This window comes from Eurosta solidaginis, chromosome 1, assembly GCF_040869045.1.
Source record: "Eurosta solidaginis isolate ZX-2024a chromosome 1, ASM4086904v1, whole genome shotgun sequence".
Taxonomy (NCBI): domain Eukaryota; kingdom Metazoa; phylum Arthropoda; class Insecta; order Diptera; family Tephritidae; genus Eurosta; species Eurosta solidaginis.
In genome coordinates this window covers 228,793,384-228,812,064 of record NC_090319.1, presented here as the reverse complement: position 1 = coordinate 228,812,064, position 18,681 = coordinate 228,793,384, and the positions used below count along the sequence as shown (strand labels likewise).

The window sequence follows — 18,681 nt, the reverse complement described above, 5'->3', positions numbered from 1 at the left end:
ACGCAAAGCACGCCGAATTAGAGTCCGAGGTCATAGCTCTAAAAAAGCGTTTGGAAATTTTATCATTGCAAAGACAAATTCAGGAAATGGAAAAACCTCCACAGCATTTTTACCAAAACCGCCTGCAATTTGATGATATTGAACACGCTCTCCCCAAATTCAGTGGGAATGACGTCACCTATCCTGTACATAATTTCATTCGTGACCTCGAGGAGTTTATGGACTAAGCCACCAAGCACTGAAGAGGGCGCTACTTAATGAATTTGACATGGGAATCACCCGACAAGAGGTGTACAAAATGCTTGCGCAACGACGCTGGAAAAAGAAGGAGGAATCACTCCACTGCTATACGCTCACCATGCAGGCGATTGGTAAACGAGTCAATATCGACGAAACGGAACTGATAGGCTTTATTATAGATGGCATTGGTAACTCAACTCCACATATCGAAATCCTCATGACGGCACGAAATGTGGAGGAGCTCTAGGCGTTGATCAACCGATATCAACACAAGTATTTTATGTCAGGTGTGACGCAACCACCCAACCATCGGACGCAACTATCCAACCAACGGCAGATAGAGCAAAAGCAAGCTGAAAAACTAAAATGTTACAATTGTTCTAGGAATGGGCACATAAAGCCAAACTGTCCATTCCCAAAACGCCCAGATGGTTCATGCTTTAAATGTTGGCAGATGGGCCATGACCACCGTTCTTGTCCAAACCCGGCCAAGATACCAAGGAAGCGTGAAATAGCCACAGTCACCGGATACGAAGATGAACAACAACGGGATTCAAGGGGTTGTGTAGCGCAATATATAGCTTCTCCAACCCAATTGTCAACCTCACCTTCGAGCGGCGAATCCCGTTTCACTAACAGACGAGGCTCTGGCGACCCCAAGCTCCTCATGGAACTTGGGGGTGGGGAGGGAGGGATGGCCTGAAGGTTTAATGTGGCCATATAAATCGTTCCCGAGATGGTCAGGCCAGCACCTTAATGGTGCTGTGTACCGGAGCGTATCGGATCTGTATCCGACAAAGGACCATCACATCGATAACACTCCCCAAAGCCTTCGGGGAGTAACCTAATCGCTACAACAACAACAACAACATGAACAACAACAACATGAACCAGTTGATGTCATCGGGGAATATAATTCAGTGAGTATATTTTTCAAAACTATAAAATTAATTACTGTTAACGTTGTTTCCCTTTTTGATACCGGCAGTCCTATTAATTTAATTCAGTTGTTAAAACACCCATTAAGAAAAAAACATGAAAGTGATGCTGTCACTGACTCCTTAGGTAAGGTTGATTATAATACCACTGCCGATACAGCGGTCGAAGTACCTGATATTTTTTGCATTGACATCCCGGAAGATGAGAAGAATATATACATATTCTTAACTAACCAAATACCAGCAAAAAGATTTAGAGAAACTTATAGAGAATACATATCTCAACCCTGATATGAGACAAGAATCTTATAAATACAAAATGAAGATACATTTGACGACCGATGTACCTTTTCATTGTGCGCCGCGTGGACTTTTCTGTTCCGAGAGAAATCAAGTACAAACCATCATTGATGAACTTTGTCGAGATGGAATCATAAGACCTAGTGATTCACCATACGCATCAGCAATAGTACTAGTTAAGAAGAAAAATGGTAAAGTCCGCATGTGCGTGGACTATAGGGCATTGAATAAAATTACGGTCAGGGACAATGACCCTTATAGAATACTTGGAAAATAAGAACTACTTTTCGGTTTTAGATTTGAAAAGTGGCTTTCACCAAGTGCAAATGGCTTCCGAATCCGTTCCCTTGACTGCTTTCGTAACGCCTCACGGCCAATATGAATACTTGAAAATGCCGATTGGGCTGAAAAATGCTCTTGCCGTATTTCAACGATTAATCAATAATAATTTTAGGGGTTTGATCGAAACTAGAAAGATGATAATTTGCATGGATGACATCATTATAGCGACTCAGGATTTTGAAGAGCACAAGGCCCTTCTTAGGTTAGTATTAGAACGGCTTACCCTGCGAGCGCCGAAGCTCAATCTCGGGAAATGTAGGTTCGGATATGACGAGATAGATTATTTAGGATACATCGTATCACGACCAGGAATACTGCCAAATGGTTCTCATATTAAAAGTATCCAGAATTTCCCTGTTCCGACAAATGCTAAACAGTTACAGTCCTGTATCGGACTTTTCTCGTGCCTCCGCCGTTTTTTGCCGTCCTTCTCCCAAATAGCCAAGCCTTTACAGAATCTACTCCGTAGAAATTCTCCTTTGATATAAAATGCCTTGACGCCTTTAATGAACTTAAATCCAGATTAACCAAAAGTCCTGTATTGTCTATATTTAATCCGACGAAGGAAACCGAACTTCACTGCGATGCTAGCAGCATAGGATTTGGTGCAGTATTCCTGCAACGTCAAGACGATAAGAATCCATCCATTTTGGTACTTCTCTAAAACGGCTACTCCAGCCGAATGAAAGTATCGCAGTTTTGAGCTTGAGACTTTGTCCATCATATACGCGCTTAGAAGGTTTAGGACCTATTTAGAGGGTATACCTTTTATAATCATTACTGATTGTAACTCTCTCACAATGATGCATGAGAGAAAACAACTCAACCCTCGAATAGCCAGGTGGGCCCTCGAGCTCGAAAATTACAACTACAAAATAAAACATAGAAGAGGGATAGCCATACCACGTGTTGACGCCCTTAGTAGAAGGCAAATAGCCCCAGTTGTGAACACCGATTATGTTGAGTGCCAGATACAGGTTGCACAGGAACGAGATAAAGAAATAAGTTCCATCCGGGGCCAGTTAGAACATTCAGAGAGCGTAGAATATAGCTTAGTAGATGGGGTTGTGTATAGGAAGATTCGAGACAAAAGGATTGCTCTATACGTGCCTAGGGAAATGGAAGAGAACGTGATACGGTTGATACACAAAAAATTAGGGCACCTATCTGTGGAGAAGACGGTAGACAAGCTGAAGTCGTACTACTGGTTTCCAAGCATGCGAACAAAAGTTGAAAAATTCGTTAGAGATACCCCGGGCAGACTCTTGTTCGGAGTTGAGCAACGAGGGGTCATTATTGACGAATTCACGGCATATTTTCAAGACACGGTGAATCCCGACGCAGGGAGAGACTTAGGTCGCATCCGCATGGATGCCTCTGACTCAATTGCCGCCAGACAGGAGTACTACTCCGCGAGGTTCGCTAAAAATGGTATCCAAAGTAAGACGTATAATGTGGGGGACTTTGTTGTAATAAGAATGTTGACAATACTGCCGGAAGTAACAAAAAGTTCGTGCCCCCATATAAGGGACCCTATGTGGTACACAAAGTGTTAGGGAATGACAGGTACGTCGTACGCGATATTTACAATTGCCAGCTTACTAAACTACCCTATGACAGAGTTATTGAAGCTTATAGAATGAAAAAGTGGTGTCAACCACCGCCGGTGTGCGACGAGAATACAGAACAGGATCCACTAAAAATTTGTTAGGATTGCCTTTCAGTAATTTGATCGATGCCGATCATGTGTCAGGTTTGGCCGAGTTGTAAACGCACTATTATTGTAACATTTTGTCGGGAACGTGCTATTATGTACAGATTAAGAAAAGCAGAATACAACTCTGATCTGTGTTTAAATATAAGGAAAATGCAACTATGTACGAATAAAAAGAAAAGAAATAAAGAAGAAGGAGAATGCGAACTTCCGGTTCGCCATTATTATTCTATTCGGTGAAAAAACTAAAAGCGTGTTTTCTTAATCAGCTTGAATCCCTTAACCTATAAAAATAATCTATACGAATTTACACATAACAATAATAATGATAAAATAATTATTGTTAGGTCTTGAGCTCGATTCGAACCCGCGATCTTTTGAATTTACAGTATTAAAAAAATGAAGTCTGATGTTGTGCCACCTTTCGATGGAATTATTTGTACGGACTTCACCCAATTTGGTGATATTATGCATATTCCATAATTCGATTGAATATAACCGCCTTCTTTCGACGTTGCTGTGTTCCCGGCTGAAAAAAATTCGGAAGTCAAAATTCAGAAAGTAATCAGACAGCAAAAAACATTAAATTTTGCGCAAAATTTAATGTTTTTTTGCTGTCTGATTACTTTCTGAATTTTGACTTCTGAAATTTGACTTCCGAATTTTGACTTCTGAAATTTGATTTCTGAATTTTTGTTTCTGAGTTTTGACTTCTGAATTTTGGCTTTCTGAAAAAGGGTTCTGACTAATGTTTTTTGAAAAAATGTGTTTCTAAATTTTTTTTTCTGAATTTATAGGGGGAACCATTTTTTTGCAGGGTTAAGCCTCCATGCTTAGGCTTAGTCCAATTAGTGACCTTATGCTTCCTAGTAAATAATACTAGATCGGTTTTTCCACGTTGGCGGTTAACCCTACCCCAGATGCCCAGGCTGCACATCCCAAAGTGCCTGATCTATCAAAGAGCTGATTGTTGTTTTGCATCTGCCGCTTATGATGACTGAAACGTCATCTGCATATGCTGTAAGTTTGACTGGTCCTCCTCCATATGAGGGATTGGCTCCTGTATCAGCACCACATCAAAGGAACCCTCCTTAAGAGCCAGGCAGAGCTCGCTCGATGCCACTTTACTGTACCCTTATTTATCCACCAGTCTTTTGAAATCCTCTAGTGGGGCTTCCACGTAATGGGCCACGTAGCAGGATGCTCGGGTAAGGGATGGTTCTTTTTCCCCTCCTATTGCTAGGTCTTAGGTGCTGAAGATATATAGCATGCACGAGTATAGGTGTTTCCTTACCATGACTGCAGCTCTAGCTCTCCTCCGTCTTTGCGTAATAAATACTAATTCCAGAAACCTTTCCTCCAGATGAGAGCCATGGCTCCTGTATCAGGGCCACATCAAACGAACCCTCCTCAAGAGTCAGGAGGAGCTGGCTCGATGCCACTTTACTGTGTTGAAGGTTTATCTGTTAGACTCGCAGCGCCATTGAGGTGTTTGTCTCCCTCCAAGTTATTCGCATTGCGCTCACGCGCTAGATTTTTTCCGCTGTTTTCCGAGTCTGAAGGTCCGTTTCTCCCTCCCCTAATCCTCTCGCAGCATCTTTGAGCAGTTTGTCCAGTTCCAATACCTCCGTTTCTACGCTTATATGCACCTCTGCCACTACGCCTTTGCCCCCCCCCCCCCCAAAGTGGCAGCTACTTTCATATCCTCGAGGTCCTTTTCCACCTCCCCTGCTTTAAGCGTATTGGGGTTACTGTCCTGGGGCTCCTATTTTTAAGGCGCATAAAAATACTTCCTAAGCCCAAGGACATTTCCACAAGCTGTGAGTGCAACAGATCCTCCGATTCCTTATTAATTTGAAGGATGTAGTACCGCCTCCGTCCACGGGTCGGGAGACGTGGAGTACCTTCCAATCCCGTGTTGGTACGTTCGGGCTCTGTCGCTGCAGCATGTTAAGCATGTCTTCCGCCTTTACCACCGGGGTATCAAAATGTTGGCCTTTGGTATCGTGGGGGTCCACTCAATCCACCACCTTCAACCTTGCGCCTTCTTGTTTTTGAAGGTCTGGAACAACTCTGCAGCCATTCTTAATTCGCTTTGTTGGTGCAGGTCATCAGTTTAACCCCATTGTGCCATCTAGCTGTTTCGAAGGGTGGTAGGTGTCTGTTCGGTTCATCGGGAATCATTTTGATCATGATACTGATCAGCTCCCCTTCTACGGATCTCCACCTTTCAGTTGACATCTGCACATTGGGGACGCTTTAATCTAGCAGTGGCACAGCCAGGGACTGCTTCGCAACTTCGCTCATCGTGGAAAACCGGAGTCTCAGCGTTAGCTCCCTTTAGTATCATCGAGTATGCTGGAGTCCGATTGTTATCTCCCTTTAGCTTATTAACATTTGTGTCTTTGCTTCTCAAGCCATTATTGCCTTCCTCTTTCTGTATTACATTTTTTGAGGTACATGGCTATCCTGTACTTATATTTCCCTCTTCGATCCTCTTTGCAGATTTTAAGGTTTGATTCCTGTCATTCCGGCTAGGTCGCCTCCTGGTTCTTGGACTGGGGTGTTTACCCTCCCCCTTCTGCCTCTTAAAAGCAGGCTTGTCAGGTTCAGCCCATCGCTGCCTCTTGCCACTCGGGGCTTCTTCCTCTTCGACGCGGTTGCAAAATTTAGGGTTGCCCGCAGCAAAGTTTTCGTCAGTGAATTGTCTTCGACATTCTTCCACTATCTGACGGGCCCATGCCAAGCGATCGCTCTCATCGTTGGTTGGGTGAACCACTCCGTTCAAATGCATATATCTCCTGGCTACAAATCCTCCAATAGGCATGGTCCGCATAACACCCTGGATTAGGGGGTTGGCAGTTTTTGGTCATCGACATCCCACTGCCCTCCTATGAAGCGAAACGGCGTAGATGCAGGCCCTATACCGCTCAGCCCCATAGTCGGGCGCTGTAGAGTTCGGATAAGCCCTCACACCAACGACAAGGTGCCTGCTGTAGTGAGGGTTACATATTACAGACAAAATGATAATTTTTTGAAGATGTGTTTGAAAGTGGTTCAGAATCTATAGACAAATGAAGAGCACGGCGCGCCCACCTCGCAGTTTTTCAATCCTGCGATTGGCGTCATTTGATGGTTGATAAATAATTTTTTTTTATTAAAAAAATAAAATAAATGTAAGGCGCGATAACCTCCGAAGAGATCTAAGGCCGACCTTCTCTTCCAATTTGCGTCGTGCTCCTCTTGATTTTCCCTACAAATTGGCCGGACGGGACCTACATGTTTTATGCCGACTCCGAACGGCATCTGCAAGGCAGATTAGTTTTCACTGAGAGCTTTTCATGGCAGAAATACACCCGGAGCGCTTGCCAAACACTGCCGAGGGGCGACCTCGCTTAGAAAAATTGTCTTCTAATTGAAAAACCTTATTTCTATAATTTTGATGTTGCTTTGCCCGGGGTGCGAACCCAGGGCATACGGAGTGGTAGGTCCACCACGGTGGACGTGTTATTTAATTTTATTTCCCAAAAAAAACGTACAAACAATTATTCGGATTTAATTTTTTTTGTGAAATACAAGAAGAATCAGTTTTACAGGGTGAAAAATAAGTCTTTATATATCGTTGTCGTGCTAGGTTTTTATTAGGTTAAAATGAAATTTTAATATAAAATTCACCATGCCGTTGGGGGAATTGTTGTTGTTGTATTAACAGTGCTTGGCAAATTGTCATCAAAGTCCTCTAACGGGAGTCCAAGAAAACTGGCTCTTTCAACAGGGGCGGACCATAGGGAGGTAGGTGTTAGAGGCGTAGGTTCCACATTACAATTGAAAAGATTGTTGGTGTCATGTGGAGACACATCGCATGCAGGACATATGTACATTACGTATGTCGGGGTTGATTCTGGACAACTAAGAGTTTAACCTGTTATAGTATCCAGAACGAAGTTGGGCCAGGCTCCCTTGGTAGTGTGCTTTCCTATTCTACAAGGGTAGCGTCCTGACAAAGGCGTGTTGGCAGGTGCCGGATCTCTGCTTATAGATATGTTCCCTTAACCCCCGTGGAGGCGGTGCTAGATCAAGCAGTTGTTTGCTAGGATGTCCCTTCACCTCGCGCAACTTGGTATTATACCCGACAAAATCCATGGCCACTCCATTTACGGCGTGGAAGGAACAGGTGTATCAAATATTGGACGCTCACGTCGATGGTGTCACACTACCGACACTACCGGCCGCTCATCGGCTACGCGTCACCAGTTTGGTCGCCTGCTCTTAAAAATACATTCTTGAAAAGGCTACAGGCCTGTCAATGCTGCAATCAGAACTGCCACCATTTGTAGCAGGGGCAATCCATATATGCCCTTTTTTGCATTGCATGGCGCAGTAAAAAAAAGGCCTTGAGAAATATCACATTCTTGCCTTTGCAGCAAGCGCTTCCTGCCACACACTGCTGACCTTAGGGTACACTTTTTCAACATGCCACTAAATGCCCCCTAAATTCACAAGGAAAAAAGTCAGAATTACATTTTGTCAGAAAACAATAGTCAGAACCCTTTTTTCAGAAAGACAAAATTTAGAAGTCAAAACTCAGAAAGTAAATATGCGGCACGGGAGGGTGGAGCCATGTGTAGAAGTCCACGAAAGTGGGGAAAGCTTCTGACCGCCATTCACCTGGGAATGGCCAGAGCGATTTTCTTTTGCATGCGGTTCAAGCAGCTCACTACTCCCGCTCGCTTGCGGCCAAGTATCCTCTGGGTAGCCGCTAAACGGTGGGTGATCTAATGTGAGAAGGCGGCAACCTAGGCCACTCTGACATAATCGGTTTAAGGGCTAGCCGGGGAGATCTCATCGGCAGCGTCTGTACACCTCTAGGTGCGGCTGCAAGCGGGCGTCTGTCTTGGAGCAAGCGGCTCGCTATATAAACGTGCAAGTAATATTTTCACCCCCGCTGAGCGGGTTGTGCGCTGGGCTTGGGACCCGCCACGTAAAACCATACTCCAATGAAATATACCAACAAGCCTCGGATAAATACACTCTCTATTGATGACGACCATGGCAAAAGTTTGAAGGACAATGAATTGAGGGCATGTACCTGGAACGTCCGCTCCCTGAATGGGAAGGGTGCAGGTGCCCGGCTGGTTGATGTCCTCTTCAAAGCAAAATCTGACATCGCCGCCATCCAAGAAATGCAGGAAGAAAGAAGATCAAAAATTGTGATATTTATTGTAGTGGCCATACGAATAAGCGCAGTTCGGCGTCGGATTCGTGGTGGGAGAGAGACTTCGTCGCCAAGTTCTGGCGTTCGCGCCTGTGGAAGAGCGTCTCGCCGCTATCCGAATAAAAGCAAAATTTTTTAATATATCATTCATCTGTGCCCATGTGCCGACAGAGGAGAAAGACGATGAGGTGAAAGACACTTTGTATGAACAATTAGAACGCACATACGATCGCTGGCCCCGTCATGATATAAAAGTCGTGCTTCGAGACTTTAACGCCAGGGTGGGCAAAGAAGGTTTTTTGGCCCTAAAGTCCGACAGTTCAGCCTACACAATGAAACTTCTCCTAACGGACTGAGGCTGATTGACTTTGCCGGTGCTCGAAACATGGTCATATCCAGCACGAGGTTCATGCATAAAAAGATACATAAAGCTACATGGCTGTCTCCTGATCAAAATACTCGCAATCAGATCGATCACGTTGTGATAGACGGACGGCATGCCTCCAGTGTTTTAGATGTGTGCACGATCCGAGGACCTAACATCGACTCGGACCATTATCTCGTTGCAGCCAAAATACGCACCCGCCTCAGCGCGGTTAAAACCAAGGAACAAAAAACACAAGGAAAGCTAGAAGCAACAGACTGCCACTGATTTCGCAACTCGACTCTCACAACTGCTCTCTGAGAGCACAACTCAGCCTGAAGGAATACAGAAGAAGTGGGAGCATATCTCCCAAGCACTTCGTACTGCCGCCGAGGAAAAAATTGGTTACCGGCGGCCACGAAAAAACAACTGGTACGATGAAGAATGCCGCGTTGCAACCGAAATAAAAGACGCTGCCTACAGGGCTACGTTAAAAGCGAGCGCAACAAGAGGAGTGTGTGAACGCTATCGTGAGTTGAAAAGGGAAGCGAGACGCCTTTGCAGGAAGAAAAAAGCAGAAGCCGAAAGGCGTGAGTGCGAGGAGCTTGAGCTGCTAGCTACCAGGAATAATGCCCGAAAATTTTACCAAAAAATACGGCGACAGACGGAAGGTTTTAAGACCGGGGCAAACTCCTGTAGGAACGAAAACGGCGACCTTGTAACTGATGTCCAGAGAGTGCTTAGATTATGGAGTGAACACTTCTCTGCTCTCCTAAATGGAGGCAACGACTCACCGCGCAGAGATGACGAACCCGATCCCGTAATCGATGATGATGGAATACATGTCCCCCCCGCCCGATTATGACGATTAGAATAGCAATAACCAGATTGAAAAACAACAAGGCCGTGGGTGCTGATGGATTGCCTGCGGAGCTATTCAAGTACGGCGGCGAGGAGTTGGCAAGGCGCATGCAGCAACTTCTTCGCAAAATATGGGCGGACGAGTGAACGCCCGACGATTGGAATCTAAGTGTTCTTTGCCCAGTCCAAAAGAAGAGGGATACTGCAAAATGCACCAACTTCTTAATATCGCATATAAGGTCCTATCAAGTGTATTGTGCGAAAGATTGAAGCCCACCGTGAACCGGCTGATTGGACCTTATCAGTGCGGCTTCAGACCTGGTAAATCTACCATCGACCAGATTTTCACAATGCGCCAAATCTTGGAATCGACAGCACGAAAAGGAGCTGCCTATATGCCGCTATGTCTGAATTTGGTTTCCCCGCAAAACTTATACGGCTGTGCAAAATGACGTTGAGCAACACCATAACCTCAGTCAGAATTGGGAAGGACCTCTCCGATCCGTTCGAAACTAAACGAGGTTTCAGACAGGGCGACCCCCTATCGTGCGATTTCTTTAATTTGATGCTGGAGAAAATTATACTAGCTGCAGAACTTAACCGCAGTGGAACAGTATTCTATAATAGCGTGGAATTACTGGCATATGCTGATGACATTGATATCATCGGCCTAAATACCCGCGCTGTTAGTTCTGCTTACTCCAAACTGGAAAAAGAAGCGGTAAAGATGGGTTTGATGGTGAATGAGGACAAAACGAAGTACCTGCTGTCATCGAGCAAAGAGTCAGCGCATATGCGCCTTGGCAACCACGCTACTGTTGGCAGCCATAATTTCGAAATAGTAAAAGACTTCGTTTATTTGGGAGCCAGGATCAACACTAGCAACAACATCAGCGAAGAATCAATCTTGCCAATAAATGCTACTTTGGACTAGGTAGGCAATTGAAAAGTAAAGTCCTCTCTCGGCGAACGAAAATCATACTCTACAAGTCACTTATCGTACCCGTCCTGCTATATGGGGCAGAAGCATGGACCATGACAACAGCAGATGAAGCGGCTTTGGGAGTGTTCGAGAGAAAAGTTCTTCGAAAGATTTATGGACCTCTACGCGTTGGCGATGGCGAGTACCGAAGAAGATTTAATGATGAACTGTACGAGCTATACGCAGACATCAACATAGTCCAGCGAATTAAAACGCAGCGACTGCGATGGCTAGGCCATGTTATGCGAATGAAAGATAATGCTCCGGACAAGGAAGTGTTTCTATCGGAACCCGCCTATGGAAGCAGAGGTAGAGGGCGGCCCCCACTCCGTTGGAAGGACCAGGTGGAAAACGATTTAAACTCCCTTGGTGTGACCAATTGGCGCCGGTCGGCGGAGCGAAGCGACTGGCGCGCCTTGTTGGACGGCCGTAACCGTTTAGACGGTTAAGCGCCAATTAAGTAAGTAAAGTAATCATACGGCACAAAAAACATTGAATTTTTCTCAAAACCCAGAAGCGTTTATTTATTTGGAGTGAATTATGTGTAAAGAAACAGTAATACAATCTGAATTTTTAAATTATATGCGATAGGGAGCAGTAATTAATCAAATCGTTTCCGCGTTTATCTTTTTCAAATGAATTTACAATAGTAGACCAAACGCTGGTCAAAATCCTTTTATGTTTTTTTGTGTTTTCTCGCTTCCAGCTGAAAATTGCTGTAGTGTTGTTTTTGTTGTTGCCTGTACGTTTTTTACTTTATTTATTTATTTTAGGATGTGTCCCAAACGCACTTCGAATGGCGTTGTGCCACCTGTGGAAGGAATTATTTGTTAGGGCTTCACCCAATTGGGTGAAATTATACATATTCCATAATTTGTTTGGATATAGCACCTTCTTTCGACGTTGCTGTGTTCCAGGAAGTGCCAATCTAATATATGTTACCTCGAAATAACTCGAATAAGTTTTGTATTTCGGATATCAATCCGAATGGATCAATTGCCATTTCGTCCGGTAATATGCAAGAGCTAATAAATATTTCAAGTTCATCGCGAAAATTACACCATTTTTATTACTTGTTTGCAGCCCTGATGATTGGATATGTGTCCAAACGTTTTTGGCAAAGTGGAAAAAACAACCATGAAAATATGCTTCGGGAAAACCAGACGGCTGATAAAAATTTCAGTAGTCAAAATTCAAAAATTCAGTTACGCAAAATTGTATCTTTTTTCGCCGTCAGATTACTTTCTGAATTTTGGCTTCGGAATTTTAACTTCTCAAATTTGACTTCTGAATTTTGATTTCTGAGTGTTGACTTCTGAATTTTGGCTTTCTGAAAAAAGGGTCCTGAATAATTAAAGTTTTCTGATAAATTATGTTTCTGAATTTTTGGGGGGGATCCGAATGCAGCCTTTGTGGTTTACTTTTTCTCAATATAGCCCACATTGTAAACTAAATTCCTTGAGAAATATCCAAGGCAGTCGGTTCTATGTACCGGAGCGACTCGGGATTTTTCCCGACCAAGGACTATCATTTCAGTGTGACCTCATTTAATTTGTTTCGTCCCTCCCACAAATTGTCATCCTCCCAGCAGCTCCTTGCAGCAGGACTGCTACATATTCTCTTACTCCGGGAAGGTATCGAACCCAATCCGGGTCCGTCTCCTGACCCCGGTCCTGAGAAATGGTTTTGCTGCATTTGCCAGAAAAGAATCTTTTTAGGATGGTCATACTCTGTTCAGTGTGTCTCGTGCAAGGGATGGTTGCATCAGACAGGTTGTTCTGGGCTTGATCCCAAAACCCGACGTCCACGTAACTTTTATAAATCTTTTGTGGCTCCTTGCTGCTCACGCCCAAGGGCGTCCCGTAGTCTACGCCTAAGCGTATCCCCACTACCTTCCAGCAGCTTCGCTGCTCAGCAAGCCACAACAAGTACCCGCTGCTGCTCGCGCCCCACGGCGCCAACAACTCAAACAGCTGATACCACTCATAACTACTACATTCGTAGTAGAGCTGGTAGCAATGCTGAGCATCAGCCCCTGCCCCCGTCTTCTTCTCCCCCCCCCCCCCCCCCCCCTCTTTTCTGGCAGCAATCGTGCAGGTCAGGGAAACAGACTCTTAGTCCCTGCCTGCGTTTGCACCGTCTGCCAGCACAGAATATATAGGTTTGCGACATCCGCTCAATGCAGCTCCTGCCTTGGGTGGTGCCACTTTCCTAGATGTTCTGGTCTCCGCGACGGCAACCCCCCGACGGGTTTCATCGCGCCATGTTGCCAGCTCGCAAACCCAAATCATCCGGGTACCCCAATGCTTGCCCAAGGTCGCCCAGTCCCAAGGCCACAACAGCAATTGCGTCCTGGCCTTCCACAACCTAGGCGTAGTCACCCCTCACTTACCCCTAGAGTGGCGGCGTCACCCCTCATGCACTTCAGAATTCTGCAGTTCAACTGTAATGGACTAACTGGGAAGATTACGGAGATAGTCGATTTCATGAAGCGGCACAACATCCGCATTGCTGCGATTCAAGAGACTAAACTCACAGCAAGATCTGCATTGCAGACCTGCTCTGGTTATAATGTCCACAGGAAAGACCGCGAGAGCGGAAATGGAGGCGGCCTCGCGTTTATTATACACCACTCTGTGCAATATCATATATTTGATCCTGGCATCGACCGCAGTGACAATGTCTTAGAACGTCAAGGCCTATCTGTCCGGTCAGGCGATGCAAATCTAGAAATCATCAACATCTACATCCCTCCTGTCACCTGTTGCCCCAGTGGATACCGCCCTAATATCGAGGCCTTACTCACTGGCAACAATCGCATTATCTTAGGCGATTTCAATGCCCATCACGACCTATGGCATCCAAACTTGCGGGCGGACAGTAGGGGTGAGATGTTGGTGGATCAAATAGACGAAACGACGTTCTGCACAACAAACGGAGACGCCCCCACACGTATGGTAGGAAGCTGTCATAGCTCGCCAGATATCTCAATCGTGAGCGCAGAACTCGTAAACTGCGTCAACTGGTAACCGATGGTAACATTGGCATCCGACCACCTGCCCATACTTATTTCGTTCGAGCGTACCGCCGACATCATCGTCACCGAAAAACGCACTTTCATAAACTTCAAAAAAGGAAAGTGGGAAGAATATAAATCTGCAACAGACAGCAGCTTTGCTGCCCTCCCTATCCCGACTGATGCCCGCCAAGGGGAGCGTGCCTTCCATAAGGTCATTGAATCCGCCTCGGCACATTTCATTCCCGCCGGGAGAATTCCCGAAATCCGGCCCCACTTCCCGGCGGAGGCCGCGAGCTTAGCGAGGGAACGCGACCTTATAAGACAGCTTGATCCAGGCGACCCCCAAATAAGGGATATAAACCAACGCATCAGATTGCTTGTGGACGAACACAAGCGGGCGAAATGGGAAGAGCACCTAAGAGGTTGTAACCTCTCTACCGGTGTAGGTAAACTTTGGTCCACCGTAAAGTCCCTATCGAATCCGACTAAGCACAAAGACAAAGTTTCCATCGCCTTTGGCGATAAGGTGCTGTCGGATGCGAAAAAATGCGCGAGCGCTTTCTGCCGACAATATATAATGCATCCTACGGTCGACAAAGATAGACGGAGAGCCAATAGACACGCACATAAACACAAACTCAGCGCGTCACCAATTACCATCACCGCTAGAGAGGTTGAGGACGCCATTGGTCGCGCTAAACCATCCAAAGCAGTGGGCCCAGACGGCATAGCCATGCCGATGCTTAAAAACCTAGGGAAAGAGGGTTTCAAATATTTAGCGCATGTCTTCAACCTGTCTCTTTCCACCTTTGTCATACCCGAGAAATGGAAAATGGCCAAGGTGGTCCCGCTACTAAAGCCTGGGAAACCAGCTAACGTATGTGAGTCATATCGTCCGATATCTCTCCTATCGCCAGTGGCAAAGACGCTTGAAGCCATTTTGCTCCCTTATTTCCAAGCACATTTGCAGCTAGCCCCTCATCAGCATGGCTTCAGAAAACTCCATAGCACTACCTCCGCGCTAAATGTCATTAGCACCCAGATAAATTGCGGTTTGAATCAATATCCCCACCATAGAACAGTACTCGTAGCGTTAGACCTATCAAAAGCTTTTGATACGGTCAACCATGGCTCGTTACCGCAAGACCTGGAAGGGTCTACCCTTCCCCCATGTCTTAAAAGGTGGACCGCAAATTATCTGGGTGGTCGGCAGGCATCGGTGCAATTCAGAAACGAAACATCAAAACAAAGGAGAATTAAACAAGGGGTGCCACAGGGTGGTGTCCTATCCCCGCTTTTGTTTAATTTCTACATATCTAAGCTACCTTCACCACCGGAAGGAGTCACAATCGTTTCCTACGCCGATGACTGCACAATAATGGCCACAGGCCCAGGCCCAAAGATCGATGAGCTATGCAATAAAATAAACGGCTATCTCCCTGATCTCTCCATTTTTTTCGCCTCGCGAAACCTGGCATTGTCACCGACTAAATCTTCCGCGACCTTATTTACAACATGGACGCCCCAAATGTCGACCATATTGAACATCCACGTCGATGGCACTACGCTACCGACTGTCCTACACCCCAAAATCTTGGGTGTGACGTTTGATCAGGATCTACATTTTGGTGCGCACGCAGCCGCAATTGTTCCAAGAATTCAGAGCCGCAATAAAATCCTCAAATCCCTTGCTGGCAGTACCTGGGGAAAAGATAAAGAAACGCTCTTGACCACATACAAAGCAATTAGCCAGCCGATTACGTGCTACGCGTCACCCATATGGTCGCCAAGCCTAAAAACCACCCACTGGAAGAAACTACAGGCCTGCCAAAATACTGCTCTCAGAATCGCCACGGGCTGTCTTCTTATGTCCCCAGAACACCATCTGCACAATGAGGCGAGAATACTCCCCATCAGGGAGAGAAATGAGATGCTGACCAAACAGTTTCTGTTGAATACCCAGAAACCTGGGCATCCCAACAGACATCTGATTGACGAACCAGCACCGCCTAGGGGCCTAAGGAGTCATCTCCGTAAGCATTTTAAGGAAATACGGCACCTGAGAACCCAGCCGTATGAAGCGGAAAAACACAAGCAGGTCCTTGGTGAACTCCATAGACAGGCGTCGGACCTTTATGTCGGGAATTGCCCGGTGAATCCAGTACTTGAAGAAAAATATCCAGAACTCGCAGAAGAGGAACGCATACTCCCCAGGGAAACGCGTGTCACTCTTGCTCAACTTCGTTCTGGATACTGTAACAGGTTAAACTCTTACCTATCCAGAATCAACCCCGACATACAAAATGTATGCCCTGCTTGCAATGTGTCCCCACATGACACCAACCATCTCTTTAATTGTAATGTGGAACCAACGCCTCTAACACCCCTTTCCTTATGGTCCACCCCTGTTGAAACGGCAAGCTTCCTTGGACTCCCGTTAGAGGATATTGATGACAATTTGTGATCGGTCGCGGCTATTAGGTGGGGCGAGCATTGCTACAACAACAACAACAACAAGAAATATCCACCGAAGGTGCTTGATAATGCACATGGTAATAGGACCATGAGACAACCCTTGATGAATTGGATATATTGGCACTGCTCGAACAACCGGTAAACGCTACATCTAAATTTTATAAATATTTTCTTTGCTCCGCAAAATCCTGTATCAACGGTATCTTTTATGAAAATAGTTTTCATTCGAATAGCAAAAAACTATCTGACATTTACATTAAATAAAGGAGTTTAGAAAAAAAAGTGACTTGATTACACACCGGCATTTTTCATCAGTCATTGGGGTACTTCATATTATTAGCAGTTTACAATACATCTGTAAAAACGTTTATTTTGCTTTACTGGGCTTTTGCTGATAGACGGTATTGAATATAAGCCGACGATATAGTTTTTGGGTTCCTCACACGGGAGTGCAATCGTTAAATCTTGATTCCAAGAATCCTTAGCATATTTCATAATAATTTGTGTTTCTATGTATAGCAGAAATATTTGGCAAATTTCTATTAGCCCACTGCAAAAGTTCTAGAACTGTCGAAATTTGGTGAGTCATTTGCAAACTGGCCTTACGTGCAAGTCTCTTCAAGGTTCCGCCTGCTCCATCGCATGCTCCTTTTTCATGTGCGGTGGCATGCCCCATTCCAGTTCCCGATTAGAGATGTTCGCAAAATGTTTCAAGTGTTAAAATGCTGTTAAGCGCCGTCCGAAAACAAAATGGTTTTTTGTATTGAAGGAAGTGATCAATTCATTAAATACTTTTAAAAACATGTAAACAGCAACTGCCTCATGGTTGTTGTCGTAACAGTGCTTTGCTCCATTCAATGGACACGCCCACTCACAAACCGTCATCAAAGTCCTCTAACAGGAGTCTGGCAGTTTCAACAGGCGGACTATAGGTAGATTGGTGTTAGAGGCGTAGGTTCCACATTACATTTGAAAAGATGGTTAGTGTCATGTGGGACATATTGCAAGCGGGGCATACATTTTGTATATCGGAATTTATTCTGGATAGATAAGAGTTTAGCCTGTTCTGCCTTCGGGGAGTGTCCTTTGCGCTACAACAACAACATAATCAATGTGTCATGTTTTATGACCAGAGTTGCTAGAACCTTTTCAAAAAAAGACTAGATTGACAAAAAAAAAAGCTAAATAAAAATGTTGAGGGCTAAGGTTAAAGGCAACTTTTCAAGCGCTTTATTCTTTGTTTTTTATTTATTTTTTTTTCATAAAAAACACAAATAATGTGTACTGCAATTTAGGGCGTCATTCTGATTGCGAACGATAGCTCAGGCGACCGGTATACTGTGGCATTTTCGCTCGGTCTTTACGTTTCTTACTTATGTCAAACAGGAAGGCGAAAGCAATTGTCAATTTATATGTTGCCATCTTTTAACATAGTTTATATACATTAGCGATTCGTCTCTGAGGCGAAGCGAGAATTAGGTCCTTAGTGAAGACTAATTACAATAGTGTCCATTACATTAGTTTATTCTAGACAGAGGGATTTAGGTGTACTTCTTTAAAACAAACTACTTTTTTCCTGATAATTCTATTTTATTGGTTTCTAAAATTTGTTCATAGGTTGATTTATATATTGGCCTATAACTTTATTTCTTTTAAGGTTAGGTTAGGTTAAACTCGCCGCTACATTAGGATCTCACATATACTCAATAATCCGTAGTGTTACCAGAAGTTTGTTTGACGACCAAACTGAAAAACCCTATCAAGGACCTATGTTAAAAAATAACTCCATCTTCTTGGCAAATACCAGAAGCTTTTTAGAACCTATGACACTTGCTGCTTCTAGATCTGATAGCTATATCACTCCTAATAGCTGGAGTCCTACCCAGGCAAGCGCAGGGCATGAGCACAAATGGATTGCCTGCGGAGCTATTCAAGTACGGTGGCGAGGAGTTGGTAAGGCGCATGCAGCAACTTCTTCGCAAAATATGGGCGGACGAGTGAACGCCCGACGATTGGAATCTAAGTGTTCTTTGCCTAGTCCAAAAGAAGAGGGATACTGCAAAATGCACCAACTTCTTAATATCGCATATAAGGTTCTATCAAGTGTATTGTGTGAAAGATTGAAGCCCATCGTGAACCGGCTGATTGGACCTTATCAGTGCGGCTTCAGACCTGGTAAATATACCATCGACCAGATTTTCACAATGCGCCAAATCTTGGAATCGACAGCA

General features: G+C 44.8%; 1 protein-coding gene and 1 long non-coding RNA gene across 3 annotated transcripts in view; one reads left to right on the top strand and one right to left on the bottom strand.

The window, feature by feature from the left end:
- Nucleotides 1–13,751, bottom strand: part of LOC137237050 (uncharacterized) — a 154,704-nt gene extending 140,953 nt beyond the window's left edge. The window contains exon 1 of the long non-coding RNA XR_010948784.1: nucleotides 13,648–13,751. This is a non-coding gene — a long non-coding RNA (uncharacterized lncRNA). The remainder of the gene's footprint in view (nucleotides 1–13,647) is intronic.
- mRpS11 (mitochondrial ribosomal protein S11) overlaps nucleotides 1–18,681 on the top strand; it is a 170,072-nt gene that overhangs the window by 117,382 nt on the left and 34,009 nt on the right. The window lies entirely within an intron of this gene.